Raw genomic sequence first — 24,391 nt, forward strand, 5'->3', positions numbered from 1 at the left:
GGACAATGGAGTCAACACTAAGGAAACAGATAGAGACACTTACAATAAATCCAGCCATGTATTTTCAGTCTGTGGCAATGGCTAAAAAGTGGGCAGCATTTATGTGTTGAATCCAGACAAGTTTCTTAATGGTTAAGATTAGCATGATACTGAGTTTGCCGACATTATAGTTCATGCAAATAGAATAGGCATGTGTCTATGAGTATGGAGCTAATATCTATAGGCATCTTTTGTGGTAGCAACAGGGGAGCCCAAATTGTAATTTGTGTAGTTGTATGAAGGGTCAGAGGTGAGTTCCTGTGAGATTTACCCTGCATGGAGCCCACAAAAGCCTCTGTGGAATTACTTCCATGATGGGGAGTCAACTAGTAGGAAAGCACAATGGCTTTTAAGTGGCATGCAGGTCGGACTTCTCCTGTATGCAATAGTTAATGCCTATTTCTGACTTGGTATTTATAGCAGCCTCTTCTTTGAATGCAAGAACTTCTGTACATTTTGCATAAGGTGGAGTCTTGTGATGCTCAAGTTTAAATTGGTCATGAACTTACTATCTTCCAACTACTGCTTCCCAACTGCTGAGATGGCAGGCTCCACACAAACTATTCAAAGTTATTCCTTAATGCTATGATATGTGGGCTTACATCCAATCCCAATTTCATCTGTTCTAACAGGATCATTTGCAAACATGGGCCTGTAAGAAATGACTAGTCCATGAGTCATCAACTACTTGATGAGATTAGGGTTGTCATAAAACAAACTTGGGGCAGTTTCTCCCTGCTTGCTCCCACACCATATTGGATGTCTCAGCATTTCTGAGACCTCATCTTCAGAACTATAAGAATGTAAATTGCTATCCTTTATAAATTACCATCTCGCTGGTATGTGGTAGCAGTATGAAACATTCGAGACAGTCAAATTTTTAAATTTCACTTATCAAGTATTCACAGAATGAATTCCATTGTTTTCCATCTCTCGGGGAATGCACAGATTTAAAATGGAAAGTAAGAAGTATAAGTAAATACATTGTAGACTTTTGTACTTGTTTTTGTGACTCTGGGTAATTTCTTAGACTTTTGGATGATCTGATTATCTACTTTTACATAGAAGATTCAATTAAATAATATTATTCTTGGTTACAAAATTCTGTGGATGTTGTTGGCATAAATCCTCCTGAAATGTTCCATATTGTGCCTGTCCCAACATGGAACAAATCTAATGCTGCATCAGGTATTGTCCTGTACCCCATATGGCATATATTGTTAGAACCATCATGCTAAGAGGAGTTAAATCCACATGTTGCTGTGACTATAATGTCCCATTGCCTTTTCTACCTGACATTTTACTGTACAAAACAAAAATCTCTTTGAATCAGACTCATAAATGTGTTCAAAATATTTCACAGTCTTCCTTAAAAGCATATGTAAATGACACTGATATTCTTTAGCTTATCATTAAAAATGTGGACCATATAATAATGTTTTATAGGTTTCCATTTTGTATTCAGCCAGAAGCAATTAAAACTACTGGTTTATATCATTTATTTGACTCAGGAATTTTTTATCATTTAAAAATGTTCCATTTAAATTGTGGGAGTAAAACATTATGCAGCTTCTTATTGCTTGCTGTCATTTTGAGAGACATACTTTTATAAAATATTGAATTAAGTTCAGGAATATCATTAGCAATGCAGGTTCTCAGTGCCTAGATGACAGTGCATAGGGAATTTACTCATGCTTGAAGACAGCTCTATGCAGTGTCAAGTTTATTGGTTCATTTTAACTGTTACCATTGCCTCCAACTGAACTATTTTAATGTGATTTCATTAGAAATTCAGTGCTTACAAAAACACTGGCTTCTATATTTTTTCCCATTGTGATTTTCCTTTATGTCCTTAAAGATGAACTTGTTGAAAACGAGGCTACTATGACACTGACAAGAAAAAAAAGGAGGAGCTTCCAGGTGATGATCAAACAAGCCATCCCCTCCCAGTGGTGCAGCAGAATGATCACAGCATCCCGTGTTTAACTTACAAGGATCAACTGAAGTGTTGAATGCGCTGGTACCCAATCATCCCTGCTGTGTTTCCTTCTGGCTGTTGTTACCATTATCAGCTTGTTTGGAAGACAATGATTTTGTGGATGCATCTTTTGGCTCCTATATTCTTGGTTCACCCTCTTTTGAGACTCAATGAGAACTACAACAGGGAGCAAGCCAACATTGAATTTGTCTGGCTTTTTTATGTATTGAGTAATTATAACCCATTTACACCTCTCTCTCTCTCTCTCTCTCTCCATATATACATACATACATATATATATATATATATATATATATATATATATGTATGTATGCATCTATCTATAAGATACTAATAGTCTCTTTGAAGTTGCTAATATTCATAAAATAAAAAATATATAAATCTTAAACATGTGACACAAATAAGCTGACTAAACTCAGATCCTAGCTTTCCCATGGACATTTTCTCCTTTATGCTCAAAATCAATTTGTGCATGAAGAAAAAAATAGGAAATAGAAAAACTGTCTTTTCTAAATTATTAATTGTGAAAATGAAAACTTTAATAGAATACATAAACATGCATGCAAATTCATATCATTATAATTCAGCAAGTTACATTTTTCTCAATATTGACAGACTGTGTGGTGGCTTGAATCAGAAGTCTCCCATAAACTCATTGGTTTTGAATGAGTGGTCCCCAGGACATGGCAATTTGGGAGTTGAAGCCTGGTTGGAGGAGGTGTACTGGGGAACAGGGTTATAGGTAATATTATCAACATACCCTACTGGAATCCAGCTCCCTCTCATGCTGATGTCTTTCACCTTCTGTGGCAGAGGTGATATCCAACCTCTGCTCCTGCCATGCTTTCTTTCCCTGTCTTCATGCAGCTTCCCTCAAGCCTGTAAGCCAAAATAAAATGCTTCAAGTCAGCTGCTTCTGGCCAGATGCTTTGTCCCAGCAAGAAGAAGGTGACTACAACTGAAAATTTGGACTGAGACATGGCCTTGATGCTGCTAAGAAACTGAGTATCTGATTTTTTTTTTCAATTTTTATGTTCGATCTTTTGGAATGTGTTTTCAGGAAGAATATGGAAGGCTTCTGTGCTTTGGAATGGAGAAGGCTTGTAATGTGATAAATAGAGTTTGATGGGCCATTGTGGTCAGAGTTGAAGGATCTAAATGCAGCTTCTGAGGATAAGATAGAGCTTTGTCTCAACTGGGAAAGAGGAAGTTTGTGTGTGAGGATGATTTGTTCTTCCCCTGTCACGAGAACTGAAGCAGGGTAGCATTTAAAAGGAATGGACTAGTGTGAATAAAGGACCATGATTCAGAAAGAAATGAAAGTTTCAAGGTAGAGATGACAGCTTGGTTCAGCTACAGTTGCTTGAGAGATTACCACCGTTGAGGTTGAGCCAGGTGTTCCGTACTGGGATAGCAGGAAGAGCACTGACTCTTCTGAAAACAGGGATCTTGAAGAAAGGATACTGAATGAATTTTCCTATTCTTCAAAAATGGATTTATTTCTCCATACTACCAGCCTACTTGGTACTATGGGAATATAACAAATGAAAAAAAAAAAAAAAAAAGAACCTGAAGGATTTCTTTGGATTTGCAACACAGTTTGTTTCCTGGAAATGACAACTGGTGGTCAGTGTGAGGCAAGTTTGTTGGAACCCTTACATGGAGAACCAATGGAGCTATGCAAAACATGTAACCATGGGTTCCAGTGAGATCCAGGTTTATGAAGTTGCCATGACTATGGGATGGCTACCAGGGATAGCTGCTGGCCCTAGATAGGTTGTTCCAGGGGCTATGAGCAGCCCAAGTAGAAAGGGTGAATTAGAAGCACAGAGAATTTATTGTTGATTCCAGATGGACATAGAGCTCTAGGATTTGATGTTTTCCCTGCTTTCCTTGGTAGAATCTTTACTTGCTAATGGACAGTGCCATCTTATACCATATGAAGGTTTCCTCTATGTCATTATGTGTTTTTGGATTTACAGGCTCATAGTTAAGACTATGGGTGTTTTTGAGCAGTAATGGGATGAAAAAAAAAACACTGGGACTTTTAAAGTATGACTGAATATATTGCATTTTATATCATGGACAGTTTATGGGGACAAAGGTGAAATGTGGTTGATTGACTCAAATGTCCCCCCAAATACTCATTTGTTTTGTTTTGTTTTTTTAAATTTATTTTTATTTTTTGAGTGCCTGGTCCCCAGATACTGACAATATGGGAGGTGAAATCTTGACAGAGGTGTGCTGTTAAGGGGCTGACTTAGGAGTGTTAAAGAGAGCTTCCTCCTTTTGAAATCAGACTCACTGTCCTGTTACTGTTTTCTGCCTACTGTGGCAAGGAGATGATGTCCAGTCTCTACTTAGGCTCTGCTTTCCCCTGCCATCATGGAACTTTCCCTCAACACTGTAAGCCAAACTAAATACTTAGTTCCTATCACTTACTTTCAATTAGGTGCTTTATTTCAGCAATGAAATTATACTCAAACATACAGACACATATGTATACACAAACTATCTATCTATCTATGATTTTAAATTCACATAATGTTGCAGTTAGCTTCACATTGTTCAACAAGCATCCAATAAGACACAGCTTAGAGTAAGAAAGGATTTATTTATTTCAGGATTACAGCATCCAGGGGAACTTGAATAAATGGCAGAAGAAGCTGGTTCACTCAGTCATACATCAGAGTATCAGACAGAGAAAAAGCAACACCAGCAAGCACCAACATCTCAAGTTCAATCTGCTTGCCACACTGCTTCAGGCTGAATTAAAAGATCTGCCACCAGTGACATGTCTCCTCCTCAGTAAATCTCTTTCCACTATAGGCTCAACATTCCATCCTGCATCTATGGGACAACACATATATACCACTACACGTAGGGATTGTTCAGTGAGTTGAAACATTCTGCAACTATTTGGCAAGAATTTGAAGTTTTTGTTTTTTTTTTAATTAGCTTTCTATTCTGCAAGTACAGGTAGTTTGATACCATTATTAGGCTCATCTGTGACCTACCCCCTCCCCGTTGGCCAATCCTTGTTGAGGTTTATGGGTCGTGCATTGTGGAGTTAGCCCACAGTAATTGGTACCATAAATCTCTCTGTATATCAAGACCCAACATGTGGCTCTGACATTTTTCTGCCTCCCTCTTCCACAAAATTTCCCTGAACCATGTTGGGTTCATTTTTGGTCTGATACAGTGATGAGGTGTTCAGGGCCTCTGGGGCTCTGGTTCTCTGATTTGGTAGGCGTTGATTTTTCTCTGTGTTGGTCTCCTTTCCCCTTGCGCTGGTAACCAGTTCGTCAGAAAAACAGCACCCTTCCTTGTTTTTCCAATTTTCCTTAGTTTCAGCAGGGGCCCTTTTGAGGTATGATGGGGTGGCTCTCTCCTTAGGATCTGCGTCTATCTGAAAAAGAGAAGCAGATTCTCCAATGGAGAGAAAGTTAGCACCAGGGCAAATGAGATAGCCCTTACCTTTTTTAATAGTTTAATAGGTATAGGCCCTCTTGTAGCCCATGATTGATGGTAGCTTGATATTATAGAATGGTCTTATGTTTGGATATGGTTCTGACTTGTTTCCCAGCTCTACCTATGGGTGTCATACCACTGAGGGGATCAGTTAGCCAAATCAAGAGCAGTTGGTTCCCCACCATGGCTGTGTGCCACTATTGCACTTGTGTGGGCATCACAAGAGGTTATTTGCTGGTAAGTAGGTTGGACAATGAGTGGCTTTCTCAGATATTGGTTGTTTTCCTCAGTCGCCCTTCTGGCACTAGACATGCTGACTGTCTGGGGACTGACTCTCTCCTGGCTTCCAGCCATGCTGTTCTATTTTTTGTGTCAGATGCATATGGTGTCTTCAGCAATAGGGTCTTAGCACTAACCTTTGGTAGGTCATCAAGTAATCTGACAGAAATCTGTCATTCTTTTAGAAAACCTTATAGGTTTCTCTGATCAAAAGCTCATTGTGGGTGATAGCACAATGCTGGTACTGGGAGTTACAGGCCAGTGCCTCCTAAGAAAATGAGGAAAAAAGGTAACTAATATATAGGAGTTAGAGAGAAGAGAGAGAGAGAGAGGGAGAGGGACAGTAAGGGAGGGAAGATGTAGAGGATTTAGGTTAGACTGGATCCTACCCCCAGTGTATTCTGACTCAGGTGTTTCCTGTAAGGGCCTGGTGAAGGTTCAGCCATTTGGTCTGCCTTTTAGGAAGTAGAATTTTATGGTACCATTGCTCTTTGGGTCTAGATTAGTGTTTCCCACCCCTTCAGTGCCCTCCACTTGCTCCCCATCCCTCCTAGTGTCTCGTCCTTGAGATGCTTGCTGGGTGTGAAAGGTATCTTGGGTAGATTCAGGTTATGTGCTGCAGGTGAGTGAGACCATGTGATGATTATTTTTCTGTGATTGGGTAAGTTCACTGAGAATGATCTGTTCCAGATTCAACCATTTTTCCTCAAATTTCATTGTATCATTTTTTTTCTTACTGCTGTATAGAATTCCATTGTGTAGATATACCACATCTTAGTTATTCATTCTTCTAGTGATGGACATCTGGGTTGATTCTACCTCTTACCTATTACGAATTGAGCTGCTACAAACATGGTTGAGCAAATCTCTCTGTCCTGTGGTTTGAAGGTTTTAGGGTAGATGCCCAGGAAGGGAATAACTGGGTCTGTTGGTATCCATTTAGTCAGCTTTATCAGGAGTCCCCATATTGCTTTCCAAAGTGGTTGTACCATCCCACATTCCCACCAACACTGGATAACTGTTCCTGCTTCTCCACATCCTCACCAGCATTTATTTTCATTTGATTTTTTTGTTGTTTGTTGTCCTGATTGGGATAAGGTTGAATCTCATAGTTATTCTAATTTGCATTTCTCTGATTATTAGGGATGTTGAACATTTTGTTAAGTGTGTGTTTGCCATTTGTATTTCTTCCTCTGTGAACTGCCTGTTCATCTCCTTGCCCCATTTTGTGAGTGGGGTGTTTACTTCTTACTGTTTAGATTTTTGAGTTCTTTGTAGATTCTAGAGATTAGGCTTCTATTAGTTGGATAACTCGTAAATATTTTCTCCCATTCTGTGGGTAATCTATTGGCTTTGCTTATTGTATGTTTTTCTGTAAAGAAACTTTTCAGCTTCATATGATTCCATTAGATGAGTGATTATTTAAGATTGTGAGCTACTTGGGTTTTGTTCAAGAAGTCTTTTTCCATTCCTAGATCATGGAAAGTACTTCCTAAATTTGCTTCCAGTAGTATTCAAGTTTCTGGTCTTATATTGAGGTCTTTGATCCACTTGGATTTGAGTATAGTGCATGGTGAAATGTGTGGATCAAGTTTCAGTTTCCTGCATGTGGTTATCCAGTTTGTCCAGCACCATTTGTTGAAGATGCAGTCTTTTTTCCAGGCTATATTGTTAGGGACTTTGTCGAATATCAAGTAGCTATAGTTGCTTGACCCAAAGTCAGTCTCCTCAAGTCTATTCCATTGGTCCATACTCCTGTTTTTTTATGCCAGTACAATGTTGTTTTTATTACTATGGCTTTGTAATATAACTTTAGATCAGATATGGTGATGCCACCAGAGGTATTTCTTTTGCTGAGGATATGTTTGGATATGCGAGGCCTTCTGCCCTTCCATATGGAATTTGAGATCATTTTTTCTATCTCTGTGAAGAACACTGTAGGGATTTTAATTGGAATTGCACTAAATCTATATATTGCCTTTGGTAGGATTGTCATTTTCGCAATGTTAATTCTGCCTATCCAGGAGCATGGGAGGTCTTTCAAATTTCTCAAGTCCTCCTCGATTTCTTTTTTGAATGTTTTTACATTTTCATTGTTTAGATCTTTCACTTCCTTGGTTAATGTTATTCCAAGGTATTTTTTTTGTTGTTGTTGCTATTGAAAATGGGACTATGTCCCTTATTTCTTTCTATGTATCTTTGTTATTTGCATATAGAAATGCTGCTGAGTCTTGTGCATTGATTTTGTAACCTGTTACTTTGCTATGGGAGTTAATCACCTTCAGGAGTTTTGGGATGGAGTCTCTTGGGTCTATTACATATACAATAATGTCATCAGCAAATAGAGCTAACTTAACTTATTCCTTTCCAAATAGTATCCCTTTTATTTCCTTCTCCTGACTTATTGCTTGAGCTAGGACTTCCAGTACTATATTGAAAAGCACAGGTGAGACTGGACAACCCTGTCATGTTCCTGATATTAATGGGAATTCCTCCAGTCTCTCTCCATTAAGTATTATTTGGGCCTTTGGAGCTTTGTAAATTGCCTTTATTATGCTAAGATATGTACCAACTAAGCTAATTCTCTCCAATGTTTTGATCATGAAGTGAGCTTATATCTTGTCAAAGGCCATTTCTGCATCTATCAAAATGATCATGTGGTTTTTATTTTTAAGCTTGTTTATGTGGTGTATTACACTGACAGATTTCCATGTGTTGAACCACACTTGTGTTCCTGGGATGAATCCCATTTGGTCAAGGTGGATGATGCTTTAGATGTGTTGTTGGATTCGGTTTGCGAGGATTTTGTTCAGGATCTTTGCATCTAAGTGCATTAGGGAATTAGGCCGGTAGTTTTCTTTTCTTGTTGCATCTCTGCCTGGTTTTGGAATTAGGGTGATACTAGCTTCATAAAAGGAGTTGGGTAGCTTTCCCTGTTCTTCAATTGTGTGGCACAGTTTGAGGAGGATGGTTTGAGTTCTTCCATGAAGGTTTGATAGAATTCAGCTGAGAAGCCATCTGGTCCTGGACTCTTCTTTTTGGGGAGGTTTTTTTTATTACTTTTTCAATCTCCATGAGTGTGACGGGTTCATTGAGGTGACTAATCTGCTCTGAGTTGAGCTATGATAGATGTTATGTGTCCAGGAATTTATCCTTCTCCACATTATCCAGTTTCGTGGAGTAGAGGTTTTTGAAATAAGTCCTGATGATTCTCCCAATTTCTCTTATGTCTGTTGTGTTCTCTCCTTTTTCATTTTGAATTCTGTTAATTTGAAGACCCTCCTTTTTTTGCTTGATCAAATTGGCCAGGGGTTTGTCCATCTTGTTTATTTTTCAAAGAACCAGCTCTTAGTTTTGTTAATTGTCTTAATTATTTCCAATTCATTAATTTCTGCTCATATTTTAATTATTTCCTTCCTACTGGAGCTCTTAGGGTTGGATTTTTTCTTGTTTTTCCAGCGCCTCTATGTGGATGGTTAGGTTATTGATTTGTGATCTTTCTGTGTTTTTTATGAAGGCATTGAGTGCTATAAATTTTTCCCTGAGAACTACCTTCATTATGTATCATAAGTTTTGGTATGATGTGTTCTCATTGTCATTCAATTCCAGGAATTTTGCAATTTCCTTTTTTATTTCATCCATATCCATTTATTGTTTAAGAGTGTGCTGTTCAGTTTCCAGGCGCTGTTGGGATTTTTGGTGGGTCTTTTGTTATTGATTTCTAGCAATATAGCATTGTGATCTGATATCATGCAGGGAATTATGTCAGTTTTCCTAAATATTTGGAGGCAGTCTTTGTGACCCTGTATGTGGTCTATTACAGACACTGTTCCATTGGTTGCTGACAAGAATGTGTAGTCTATGGATTTGGGGTGGAAAGTTCTGTAGATGATCATTAGTTCTAAGTGATCTATGGTTTTGTTGAGCTCTCTTACTTCCCTGTTGTGTTTCTGTTTGGATGATCTGTCTATTACTGATAATGGGGTATTGACGTCCCCAGCTTTGATGGTGTTGGTGGCTATTTCTGTTTTATTGTCAAGTAGATTTTGTTTTATGAACTGTGGTGTGCCTGTGTTTGGTGCATCAGATTTATGGTTGTAATATCCTCTTGATGGATCATTCCCTTGATAAGTAGGAAGTGGCCTTCTTTGTCTTTTTTGATTATTTTTGGTTTGAAGTCTATTTTATCTGATATTAATATAGCTACACCTGCTTGTTTCTTATTCCCATTTGCTTGGAATATTGTCTTCCACCCCTTTACCCTGAGGAGGTGTCTGTCTTTAGTGGTGAGGTGGGTTTCTTGAAGGCAACAGATTGAGGGGTCTAATTTTTGATCCATCCTGTTAGCTTGTGTCTCTTGATGGGTGAATTAAGGCCATTAATATTTAGGGTAATGACTGTGAGATTTGATTTGACCCCTGCCATATTGTGTTGGTAGATGTGTGTTGGTGTTTTCATGGGCTTTGACATCTGTTTGGTTATTGTGATCTGCTTCTTGTAGGCATTTGAGTTTGGCTATTCATGTCTTCTTTGTGGAGAATTTCCTAAAATACTCTCTGTAGGTTTGTTTGGTTTGGTGTTCATATAATTATAAAGCTGTGTTTTGTCATGGAAAGTTTTTCTTTCACCATCTATTATGAGGGATAATTTAGCCAGTTAAAGTAGTTTGGGATGGAATCCATAGGTTCTTAGACTTTGGAGAGTTTCATGCCAGGCCCTTCTAGCTTTCAGGGTTTCCGTTGAGAAGTCTGAAGTAATTCTGATGGGGTTACCTTTGAAAGTGGTGAGGTGTTTTTCCCTAGCTCCTTTTAGGATTTTCTCTTTGGTGTCAATGTTTAGAGTCTTAATGACAACATGTCTTGGAGAGTTTCTCCTTTGGTCCAGTCTGTTTGGAATTCTGCTGGCTTCTTGTATCTTAATGGGCCTTTCTATTAAGAGACTGGGGAAGTTTTCTTCAATTATTTTGTTAAATAAGTTCTCCATGCCTTTGGTCTGAAATTCTTCTCCTTCTGGTATTCCAATGATTCTGATATTAGGACGTTTAAGTGTATCCCACAATTCCCTCATGTTCTGTTCACAGGAACTTTTGAACTTACTAAAGTTTTTGAACTCTTGAACTGTTTCTTCCATTTTGTCTTCCAGATCAGAGTTTCTATCCTCCACTTACTGACTCTATTCTTGAGAGCTTCTAGAAAGTTTTGGACTTGTTCAATTAAATTTGCATTTTCTACTACTTTTCTATGTATCATTTCCATCACTCTTTCAAGCTCCCTTTTCACATCCTTTTCTGATTTTCTTGATGATTCTTGGAATTCATCCTTGCATTTCTTTATGTCTCATTTAGTATGGCCAACTGATGTAATACTATTACATCTCTTTGAATTCCTTCCAATATCTTATCAATTTGTTCTAGCTTAGTGATGGTAGCATCCACAAAATTATTGGGTCTTTGTTGCTTTCCTGCAAGTTCTACCACTAGGTTGGGCAGGGTTCCATTGTTCATAGGTTCTATTTGATGTTCTGATCCTAATGACACTTCGATGTTTTGGTAAGATGTATTTTTCATTGCAGGACTGGGTGATCTAACTGGATTTTCTTGCATTTGATTTTTCATGTTATTTCTTTTGTTTTGCGGTCTGCCCATGACAGTGTATGGGCACGTAGGTGGGTGGATCAGCCTGGGCTCTAACGCAATGGGAATCTGAGGCAGCCTGGGGCAGTTTCCAAGCATCTGGGGCTTTGGCTCCCACTTGCCCAAGCCGCCTATCTATTGCCTGACAAGGGTGCTAAAGTTGCCTGAATTCTAAAGCAGTTATGTGCCAAAGCTGCCTGCATTTGAGCTTGGAGGGGGACTGAGGTACCAAGCCCTGAAGCTGCCCAAACTCTGGCTGGGAACACTGGGACCCAGAAACAGTCTGCACTCCCCCACCATAGGAGATTGGGGGATGGCTGGGTATAGCACTGTGACGGGGCATGGGACAGGTGCAGGACAGTGCATGGCAATGGGCAGTGGGACAGGGCGCTGTGGCGGGGCACCCAGCTAGTTGTTGGAATGGGTGTTCTACCTGCCCATGAGGGGATCCGCAATTCCCTGCCCCCCAGCCCTCCTTCTGACAAGAAGACCCAGAAAAACTTTAATGTCTTGCCTATCTTTCCCCGGGATTTGCAGCACAACTAGGTGGTTGCCGTCTTGGCCAGAAGTCTGAGTTTGAAGTTTTTATAGATAATGTAACATACATATATATATATATATATATATATATATATATATATATATATATATATATTATCTAAGATTAAATCAATGTGGTGTTTAGCATGAATTAAATGATTTCATAAAATGGCACATACTTCAAAGGCAATAAATCAATTAGCATCTACTATTTCACATAAAATAAATAACTTTGAAGCTATATTCTTCAACTCCAGTTTTTTTTTTCATATTCATATATCTTCAGCCAATATTTATTTTTCCTGAGAAATCTTATTAGTCAGCACCCTGCTGAGGAATGCACATAGTCTGTTCATGTTCTACAGGAAATTATGAAAAATGCTCATTGTCCGGCAAACACACACTAGGAATAGTTGAGTCATTAAGTCCATAAAAATGTCACTGTGTTTTACATAGCATTGTCTCACATAACACTATTGCAGCTAAGTGTTTTTTTTTTCTAAATGGAGTGATAAAATACAATGCATTACCAAAATTGTGATAGTTTTTAAGTGTTTTGTTTTCATTTTTGTAGAAGTGATACAATGATACTGTTTTGATTTTACTTTGTGTTTTACATCGAATATAATATATAATTGTAGGTACACTATATATACCATGATATTATGAAGTCAGTTTATATAATGACACAGTAAACTAATTGTATCACAATTGATATGGCTATCATTTTATAATGAGAACTCTTTTACTTGCTCTTAGAATTTTTGTGAAATATAATATACAAAAGCCATGTCTGTAATAGCTTTTTGTATTTTTCCATTTTAGCAAATCAATATATTCTCTTTATATATACAGATTGGAGAATTTAAGTGGTTAATGGCAAGGTAGGAGGCTTTGGAAAGTATGATAGAGGGCTCTTGCAAGATGGCTTAATACTTAAGGCACATTGCTACAAAGCCAAAGGATCTGGGTTTGATTGCTCAGTACTCATGTAAGCTAGATATACAAGGTCATGTGTGCAGCTGAAGTTTGCTTTGAGTGGATAGATGCCCTGGTTGCTGGAGACAGCAAGCATGCCATTTCAGGATCAGGAGGAATTGAGCACTGATGAACTGCATGACACAGTTCCAGCCCAGCTGTCTCTTCCTTGAAGTCCAATGTGGCCCCTCTATAGGAAAATCTTTGGCTCTCTATGCTACAGATATCTGTGATTTTCTGTACAATGTTTGTCTTTCTCTGTCTTTCACTTGGTGTCCCAATCTCTAAGTTTACTTTTCCAGCAAAAATTAGTGTCAGTGAAGTGTTGGTCAATGTATCTGAAAGAGGCACTGTCATAGAATTAGAAAAACAAGAAAATGGGTCAGAGATAATTGTTTTCCTTAAAGGCCTTAAAGAAAGTCAGGCATGGAGTACAGTACACTTGGGAGGAAACAATGAAACTCCTGGAACAATGTAAAACATGTTCTATGGCTAATTTTTCTAAATGGTGGCAATTTACCAAGAATCCTTACAGAAAAAACAATTGAAGTCAGAAAGAGTTCTATTGGGGGAACCAAAATCTTAGTACTGGAGAGACATGAAAAGGAAATTTCAAAATAAATGATTGAGGGATAAATGCATCAATTGGATCAATGATTAATGATGGGAACCCCCATTTGTGTTTTCTTTGCCTCTCACATTTAATATAGTAATTGAAAGCAGAAGTTCAGGAAATCACAAGAGCTTGACTGCACATACATGGGGAAAATGTGAAAACAGTTAATCATTATAGGGGCCTGACGACTATACTTGAAGTGAATAATTATGGAATTGTTTAATGTAAAGGAATGACAAAAAGTTTCTATGAATTCTGTGAAATTGTACCTTTCTTGAAGTTTGCTCTTGTAAGACGTGATCAGAAAATAAAAGACTGAGGCTAAGAGCTGTGGCAGCAGAGAAGTATAGAAGCAGGGAAAAAACAGAGAACAGAGAAAAAGACAAAGAGAGAGAGAGAGAGAGAGAGAGAGAGAGAGAGAGAGAGAGAGAGGGAGAAAAGAAAAAAAGAACAGGACAACATAGAAACAGAGAAGCAGAGAGAGAAGGATGGAAAAACTCAGCTGCCTTTGGCATTAGCCTGTCAGTTTGCATCAGAACTTGACTTCGAGTCATTATTGTGCCGCTCCCTTTCACACCTCCCTTTGGGCACCCTCATTCAAGCCAGGGCTGGACGCCAGCAAGTGGCACCCAAACAGGGGCCTGATTTGAGGTAAGTTGAGGCTCAGTTAGGGACAGACCTTACCCAGGGACCTGCAGACTCCCTGGTAAAAGAGCAAGGATGGGAAAAAGAGGGGTGAGTAATCAAAGAAAAAAAATGGGACAGATAGAATCTAAGGAAAGACAGATGTACATTAAGATACTGAGAAAGATGCCAAGGAATGAAGGAATAAATTTTAAGAAAAATAATCTCATATAATTTATTCAATTTATACAAAAAGTAAGTCCCTGGTTGCCAAAGGAGGGGACATTAGACCTTGACAATTGGCAGAAAGTAGGAAAACATCTTGAGAAATGGCATGCTTGCCATCTCCGGCACCTGGTGTGCCCATTCTGTTCTGCTCTCTCTGCCTCTTTCTCTTAAATAAACAAATAAGTAATTAACTAAATAAAATATTAAATTTTAAAATATTATGACAGAAAGCTAGTATGAAAACCCTATACTCTGTAGGCTGAAGAAGTAGGGTTAAAAATTTAAAGTTACTGTTGGCTACATAGTGAGTTTGAAGTTACCCTGGGCTATACATGAACCTGTCATTAAGGTCAATATATAGAGAGATGAGAGATGAGAGATGAGAGATGAGAGAGAGAGAGAGAGAGAGAGAGAGAGAGAATAGATAGATAATAAATACATAGACCACACTTTCTTAGGATTTGAAAAATAAGGGAAAAGGTACATTCCTCTGTGTCCCTTTGATAAGTGATTTAAAACTACAAGTCCATGCACTTCCAGATGAAGGAAAATCACAGCAACATGTATGTTCTTAGGACTGTCAGACAGGATAATCCTATTGTATTCATAAGATAAAGGGTAACATTGGCCCATTCTATTGTGCTTCGAAAGCCTATAAGAGACTACTCCAACGGTTTGATCCAAAGTAAATATTCTGTTATGAATAAACATGCTTTTCTATGCATTGTTACCGTAAGGAAAATGTACTCCTTGTCAGAATTTAAACTGTGCAGGTCTTAAAAATAATAGTGAGTAATTACAAATGATTCTGGTGTACAGTAATTAAAACTTTGGAATTAAATTCTTTACATATAAATATTCAGATGTACAACTGATAGAGTAATATAAAAATGTGATTGAACTTGAAGTATTTGATAACCATATTAATATATTATTTTAATTTTTTTTTCTTCTCAAATTATTGCAACTGTACCCACTTTTCTTCAGCCAGTCTGTACAGAGATACATATAAAGAGAACAAAAGACTCAACCCCAAATGAAAAGATCAGCAGGTAGATAATGTGGGTTCATAAGCTTATATTTTATAATTGTTAGGTTCTAAAATAGACATTGAAATTGTGTCAATGTGAGGTGACAGACATAGCCACTCACATTCCCTCTTATGCTGTAAAAATTTGACCTTAAGAAGTTTTTCTACTTTTGCTTATCTGGAATGTCCTTTGGGTCTTCAGATATTAAGGCCTCAATCTTAATTGTGTAATGAGGGACAAACTGGTCTCCAAGCTCTGGAGACACACACACACACTGATAGAAATGAATGAAGGTATGGATATACAGTATTTCTAACACCGTGTTAAAGTAATCTTTCTTCTTTTTGTATTCTTAATTCATTTATTAAAAATTGCTTGGGGGTGGGGGCTGTAGAGATGGCTTAATTGTTAAGGCATTTGCCTGAAAAGCCAAAGGATCCTGGTTTGATTCTCCAGGACCCACCTAAGCCAGATGCACAAGGGGGCCCATATGTCTGGAATTCGTTTGCAGTGGCCCTAAGCCCTGGCATGCCCATTGTCTCCCTCCCCACTCCCTCATTCTCTCTGCCAAATAAATAAAATATATTTTTAAAACATTGATTGGGAGCCAGAAATGGCAGCTCATGCATTTGTTCCTAGACTTCACCCTGGGGATGTCCAAGGATTGGCATGAGTTCTAAGGAAGTCTTGGCTGTACGTGAAGTTCCAGGCCAAAGCCAGCATGACCTATTTCCAGGTGAGACTCCTCTGCCCCCCTTAATAAGTGTACTTGCTTATCCAAAATTACAGTTTATTATGTGTCCTATATTTCTGTTAGATCAATTTATCAGTCTTAACTTTAAATAAATCTGTTGTATATAAGTGTGTTACTTTATGTCTGAGCCTTTTATTCTACTCAAATTGTTTATGGTTTATGTGGAGATTATGTGTGTGTGTGTGTATATATATATATATATATATATATATATATATATATATATATATATATGTATATGTATATATATTTTTTTTCCTCAAAAACAATGACTACATTTATTTTTAGTTTGTATTTAATGAAAGGGTTCCACTACTAAAGATGCTGGAAAAATGTCTGATTTAGCATTCAACTCAATGATGCTTAGAGGCTAGCAAATGCATCTTTCAAAGTTGTACTTGGTTATTACTTGGAACACTTTACTTTCTGATTGGTGTATTTACATGTAAGAAGTTCACTTACCATGAACAAAACTGCCTACTATGTAGTCAAAAATGATGGTGATGTGTTAAAATTATATGCTTTTTCAAACTTTCCTCAAGGAAAGTGAGCATTAGGGTGTTAGAGACGGAATGTTTCCTCTTAATGCACAATGACCTTGTCAAGATGCTGAGAAAAAGACAGTAAGCTAGGTATATTGTGCTCGGGTCACAGAGCTTTAGGCCTGTCAGAAACATGATCTTCAGCAGTGTCTACCTGTACTCAGCAGGAGCCTGTCTGAAGTTGTAATACAAGAAAAAAAAAAACATGAAACTTAAAAAAAATACATATAATACACAAAGAAAATCCTCTGTGAGACATATGAATAATTAATTCATACTTTTACTACACATTCATATGTTGATTAGCTACATACTCGTGAAAGTTAAGTTTCTCCATCAAGAAACAAATTTATCAGGTTTATACCACTATGTGGTTTGTTTTTTGTATAAGCAACTCTGTATCCTCCTATCACAAGTTACAGTGTCAAAGTATAAATATTTTCACATTTTCTAGAGCTGATAGTGCTACTCATGGTAATTATGCACTTAAAATATAAGATCCTGTGTCAACTTTAAATTCCACTCTTAAATTGTACAGTGGTTCAAAGATGCCTTACCTTTCAGTGTTCCTGGCAGAGTTATTACAAAGAACTGGGAGTTTTACTCAGGACCCTCATGCAGCTCTTGTGATTTACTGCCCCAGTGCTTTCCCATACAAAAATCATGTTTCCTTTGTTGTAGGGTTATGGCTGCTAAACACTTAGCTCTGACTCAAAAGACTCTTTGGGTACATAGTCTCATCCCATTTACAGGGCTTTGGACATCAGTTTACCAGGCATCATAGGTATACAAGTTCCTGATCTCTGCCTAAAAATCCCAAAGACTCTAATAAAGTTTGCTTGCATCCTAATTAAGACTGCATTAGGTCCAGTTATTCACTGCTCAATCCTGCTTACTCCCTTCTAATTCCAATACTGTTTCCTGCAAAGCTTCTTATAAACTTGTCTATGTAAGAGTTTGCTTCTCAACATATAACAGATCCCATGGAATTGAATGTTATCATCATTACTCCAAGAAATATCTTTGAACAAAGGTTTTCAGGTCAATTATAACAAATCAGTGTTGGGGCTGGAGATATGGCCCATCTGTTAATGCATTTGCTTGTGAAGTGTAAGGACCCAGATAGGATTCCCTAGTACCACACATAAGCCAGATGCGTAACCTGGCACATGTGTCTGAAGTTTGTTTGCAGTGGCTGGAGGCCCTGGTGCACCTAACTCTCTCTCTCTCTCTCTCAAATAAGTAAATAAATAAATGAAACATTTAAAAATCAGTGTTTATACTGGAACTAATACTCAAAGGATAGCAAAGACTCTTATTTAGCATGTGATTTGAGGAGCACAGTTGAACTTAATTGGAACACCCTCAAAATACATTGTTTCACATGTCTTTATTATATAGCACTATGTTGAATACCAAGCTCTGAGTGATAAAGAATACACTGAATGGTTTTGCAAATTATAGAGAGAGCTAATAGATTAAAATGGTTCCTTGCCTCTCAGTATAATAACAATAAAATAACTACCAAAGTAGTTATTTTGTTCTCTTATTTAAGTAAATATATTTCCTAGATGAAAATTGAGATATTGTATGATTGAAACTATAATAATTAAATTAATTGAATTGAGAAAATAATACACCTTAGTTTATTTTGATACAAAATACTTCCAATAATGATACCTAGGAAATGTCTGTTACTTTTAGATTTACTTTCAGTTTTGATTAGCAAAACATTTTCAATATCAATAATACTTGTATAAATTACCTGCATAGTAACTGGGCACATCATGGTGCTTTTCAGCTTGTGATGGTTGAGGCAAAAATAATAATGGTTTTTGTCACCAACAGTAGGATTTGCCCAAATTCTTAAATTCAAATAGCTCATAGTTCTATTTTCAGGTAGTTTAATATATTTTTTAAAGTAACAAAATGTGCCCTACCTAACCTATTTTATGATTGGAATCAACTTTTTTTAAAATTAATTAATTTATTTATTTGAGAGCGACAGACACAGAGAGAAAGACAGATAGAGGGCGAGAGTGAGAATGGGCACGCCAGGGCTTCCAGCCTCTGCAAACGAACTCCAGACATGTGCGCCCCCTTGTGCATCTGGCTAACGTGGGACCTGGGGAACCGAGCCTCGAACCAGGGTCCTTAGGCTTCACGGGCAAGCGCTTAACCGCTAAGCCATCTCTCCAGCCCTGGAATCAACTTTTATAGTATATTATACAGTATATAATTTAGAATTATATAATATGAATTTTTTACAGTAATCACCATGATTCATCTCAATTACAGTTCATCATCCCAAGCTGGAACCTTGTGTTCATTAGACAATACCTCCCCTCTTCCCAGCTTTCCCCATTGTGATGACGATTTTATTTTAGTTCTTTAAAAGCTTGCCAGTTCTAGGTATGCCATGTCAATAAAATCATGTCATGTTGTCCTTTGTATCTGGCTCAGTTAGTCAATGCTATATGCTGAACTATTCATCAGAAGTTTATACTTAAGGCTGAATATTGTTTTATTACATGCATAAACCACACTATGTTTGTTAATTCATTTCTGAAGATTTTAATGCTATATTTGATTCCTACCTCTCAAATCACCTTTCTCCTATACTAAAATATCAATTATATCCAACTAATGGCTGGAGAGTTGATAAAATAAACTATAAATGCTCACAAAGAGTTAGCCTTCTATATACTGAATGAAGTGAGTCTGAAATCATAAGCATGAACTGGCAAAACAATGAAATCAGTAAATGTCAACATTAAAATTCATCTAATCATAAAATTTAAGGACCCTAGTAAAATAAGTATCACATCAAACACTCATTATCAACTTTTAGTTATGTAGAACTATAAATCTTCCATATGTCTTAAATCCTACTAGGTTTTTACTAGATGTTCTCTCAATAATACTGACAATTATATTCATAAAATATCAAAATAGTTTCCCTATCTTAGTAATAAATGAGTTTGATTGCTGGGAAGAATTATATAGAGTAATAGTAGATGATAGTGATAATATTGTAGCATAACATTCTAAAAATATGACAAACCACTTTCTTGTGCTGGAGCTTCTCAAAATCATTATATAAATTGATTAAAGGACATGTGTCATACAGTGTAACTAACTGAAACAATGCAGTTAATCATGAATTGATTGCCTGTAGAAAATATTAAAGGAAAGGTTAATTCAATCTTTAAAAACACCAGTTCATAGCATAATTTTGAAACTAGTTTAAGTTGTGTTTAGGATTGTATTACTAAGAAGTCATTACCTGGGAACAGAAGTGAAAATATAGAGCAGGAAGAGGGAATCCAGTATACTATTCAGTTATTTCAAGAGTTCTTTGAGCTTCATTAGTATTCAGCATCTAAAATTAACTCACAACAGGGAAGAAAAAGAATTGAAGAAAGTGCCTTCTTGCATAACTTTCATCTCTTTCTCCAGAACATAGGTAATTTTCATAAGCACAGTCTCAGGCAATGAATGCTTAAGGATGAATAATATGGATGCGCTTGTTTTCATCAGTAGTCAAAATGACATGAAATATATAATTTTACATCAATAATAATTTTCATCTAATAAAAATGCAGCAATATATTTCTGGTGAGAAATATCTCTTCCCCACCCTCATGAGACATGAAAACACATCTTCACCCCAGATGACAGACAAAAGTACATTGTACCCAATACAGTTTGGTGAACCAATGAGTTTACTGGGGTTGTATGAGCTTACATTTCCACCAACAGTGAATGAAGGTTCCTATTTTCCTGCAGCCTCACCAATTTCATTTGATTTTTTAATGGTTTCTGTCCTTACTGGGGTAAGGTGGAACCTCATAGTTGTATTAATCTGCATTTCCTTAATGGTTAAGGGTGTTGATAATTTTCTTAAGTGTGTGTTGACAATTTGTAAGTCTTTCATTGAGAAATCCCTATTTAGTTCTTTGCCCCACTTTTGGAGTGGGTTGTTTGATGTTTTATTGTTTAGTGTTTTGAGTTCTTTGTAGATTCTACATATTAGGCTTCTGTCAGTGGTATAGCTGGCAAAGATTTTATCCCATATAGTTGGTAATCTAATGGCTTTGCTTATGGTATGTTAGTCTGTGCAAAAGATTTTTAGTTTCATTAGATCCCACTGGTTGAGTGCTTTCTTAATTTCCTTGGCTACTGGGGTTTTGTTAAGGATGCCTTTTCCCAGTCCTATACCGTGGAGAGTGCTTCCTTTTTTTTTTTTTTTTCTTCTTCTAGTAGTTGAAGACATTCAGGTCTTATATTAAGGTCTTTAATCTATTTGGACTTGACTTTGTGTATGGTGAAATCATTGGGTCTAAATTCGTTTTTCTACATATGGTTATCCAATCTGACCAACACCATTTGTTAAAAATGCTGTCTTTTCTCCAGTCTACATCATTGGCAATTTTGTCAAAGATGAAACACCTGTAGTTTCTTGCCTTCAGGTATATGTCTTCAATTCTGTTTTTACTCCAGAACCATGCTGTTTTTTGTCACTATGGTTTTGCAATATAGCTTTAGATCAGGTATAGTGATACCACCAGAGGTGTTTCTTTTGCTGACGATATATTTGGATATCTGAGTCCTTCTGCCATACCATATGAATTTTGAGAACATATTTTTTTCAGTCACAGTGAAGAAGGATGCTGGTATTTTTATTGGTATTGAATTAGATCTGTATATTGCTTTTGGCATAAGTTCCATTTTCACAATATTAATTTTACCTATCCAGGAACATTTGAGGTCCTTCCATCTTAAGTCCTTTATTTCTTTCTTGAGTGTTTTCATTATGTAGTCCCTTTACTTCCTTTGTTAGTGTTATACCAAGATACTTAATTTTTTGTTGCTATTGGAAATGGGACAGTCTCACAGATTTCTTTTTCAGAATATATTTCCTTTTCATATAGAAAAGCTACTGATTTTTGTGCATTGATTATGTATCCTGCCACTTTGCTGATGGAATTTATCACCTTTAGAAGTTTTGAGATGGAAACTTTATTTCTTTCTCCTGTCTTATTGCTTCTGCTAGTACTTCTAGTACTATGTTGAGAAGCAGTGGTGACAGTGAGTACCCCTATCTTCTTCCTAATCTCAAGGGGAACTCCTTGATTTTTTCCCCATTAAATATTAGTTGGGGGCTGGAGGGATGGCTTAGCAGTTACGTGCTTGCCTGTGAAGCCTAAGGCCCCCAGTTCAAGGCTCAATTTCCCAAGACCCACATTAGCCAGATGCATCAGGGGCCACACATCTAGAGTTCGTTTGCAGTGGCTAGAGGCCCTGGTATGCCCATGTTCTCTCTCTCTCTCTCTCTCTCTCTCTCTCTCTCTCTCTCTCTCTCCTTCTCTCTGTCTTTCTCTCTGTGTCTGTCACGCTCAAATAGATAAATAAAAACTGAACAAAAAAAACTAATTTGGGCTGGGTCTGGTGGTGCACTTCTTTAATCCCAGCATTTGGGAGGCAGAGGTAGGAGGTTCACTGTGTGTTCGAGATCACCCTGAGACTACATAGTGAATTCCAGGTCAGCCTGGGATAGAGTGAGACCCTACCTCAAGAAAACAAAAATATTATTTAGGCTTTATGAGCTTTATATGTAGACTTTATTATTTTTTTATTATTTATTTATTATGATATTAGCCCTCCATGCCCATTCTTTCCTGTGTTTTTATCAGGAAGTGGTGCTGTATTTTGTCAAAGGCCTTCTCTGCATCAATTGAGATGAACATGTGGTTCATATGGTTCAATTTATTTATGTGTATTGCCAATTTCCATATGTTAAGCCATCCCTGCATCCTGAGATGAAACCTACATGATCAAGGAGGTTAATGATTTTGATTTGTTGTTGAATTCAGTTTGCAAGGATTTGTTTCAGGACTTTTACATCTAAGTTCATTAGGGATATAGGCCTATACTTTTATTTCCTTGTTGCATCCATCTGGTTTTGGCATCAGGGTGATGCTAGTCATAATAGGAGTCAGGGATGATACCCTGGTCTCTTATTATGCAGAATAGTTTGAAAAAAATTGGTTACATTTCTTCTATGAAGGTTTGAAAGAATTCAACTAAGAAGCCATCTGATTGTGGGGATTTCTTTAACTTTTCAATCTCCATGGATGTGATAGATTTGTTTAGGAGATTAATCAGCTCTGAGTTTAGTTTTGGTAGGTGGTATGTTTCTAGGAATTCATCCATTTCTTCCAGATTACTTATTTATGTGAAGTAGTGACGTGTGCACTGATGATTCTTCCAATTTTATTGATGTCTGTAGTGATCTTTCCTTTTTTTTTTTTTGTTTTTTTGTTTTTTTGTTTTTTCAAGGTAGGGTTTCATTCTAGCCCAGGCTGACCTGGAATTCACTATTTAGTCTCAGGGTGGCCTTGAATGCACCATGATCCTCCTACCTCTGCCTCCAGAGTGCTGGGATTAAAGGTGTGCGCCACCACACCCAGCCATTCCTGATTTTCTTAATTTGAGACTTCTCTTTTTTTTTTCCTTGATCACTTTGGCCAGTGGTTTGCCAATCTTGTTTATTTTTGTGAAAAACCATATCTTTGCTTTGTTGAATTTTTTTAAAATTAATTTTCTTCTTTCCAAATTCATTTATTTCTGCTCTAATCTTGATCATTTCTTTCTGTCTGGAGCTCTTTGTGTTGGATACTTCTTGGTTTTCAAGGACCCTTAGGTTGATAGTCAATTTATTATTTGTGATCTCTCTGTCTTTGTAAAAAAGGCATGTAGGGCTATGAATTTTCCCCTTATGGCTGCCTTCATTGAGTTACATAAGTTATTTATTTATTTTTTTTTTAATAGTGAAAAAAAAAGTGTATTTAGAATTAACCAGCTGGATCCCAATTTTGTTGGCAACATCCAAAGCATCATAATCGGGAGCCAGCCGAACATAGGCCTTCTTCTCTCCATCAGGAATGATCAGGGTGTTGACTTTGGCCACATCAGTGTCATAGTTTCTTCACAGCCTGTTTGATCTGGCGCTTGTTACCCTTTACGTCCACAGTGAACACCAGGGTGGTATTGTCGTCTATCTTCTTCATGGCCGACTCGGTGGTCAGGGGGAACTTGATGATGGCATAATGGTCAAGCTTGTTTCTCCTGGGGGCGCTCTTCCGAGGGGATTTAGGCTGCCTTAGGAGGTGCAGTGTCTTGGGTCGTAGAAAGGTGGGTGACATGCTGATCTTTTTCTTTTTGTGGCTGTGGACGCCTTCCAGCAGGGCCTTCTTGGCTTTCAGGGCCTTTGCTTTGGCTTCAGCTTTGGGAGGGGCAGGAGCTTCCTTCTTGGCTTTCGGTGCCATCTTGGCAAAAAGCCATAACTTTGATAGATTGTGTTTTCATTATCATTCAAATATAGGAATTTTACAATTTCTTTTTCAATTTCTTCAGTGACACACTCATTGTCTAATAGTGTGTTGTTTAGTCTTCAGGAGTTGGTGGAGTACTTGATGTTTCTCTTGTTGTTAATTTCTAGCTTTAAAGAATAGTGATCTGACATGACTTCAATTTTCCTGACTTTATGAAGGCATGCTTTATGGCCTAATATGTGTTCTATTTTGGAAAAGGTTCTGTGGGCTGCTGAAAGAATGTGTATTCTATAGAGTTGTGTGGAAAGTTCTGCAGATATC

At 37.3% G+C, this 24,391-nt stretch overlaps 1 pseudogene; it reads right to left on the reverse strand.

Moving 5' to 3' along the window:
• Window positions 1–24,064, reverse strand: part of LOC101601903 — a 189,405-nt pseudogene extending 165,341 nt beyond the window's left edge.
• Window positions 24,065–24,391: the final 327 nt, after the last annotated feature.

Source organism: Jaculus jaculus, chromosome 2 (genome assembly GCF_020740685.1).
Source record: "Jaculus jaculus isolate mJacJac1 chromosome 2, mJacJac1.mat.Y.cur, whole genome shotgun sequence".
In the NCBI taxonomy this organism is placed as follows: Eukaryota; Metazoa; Chordata; class Mammalia; order Rodentia; family Dipodidae; genus Jaculus; species Jaculus jaculus.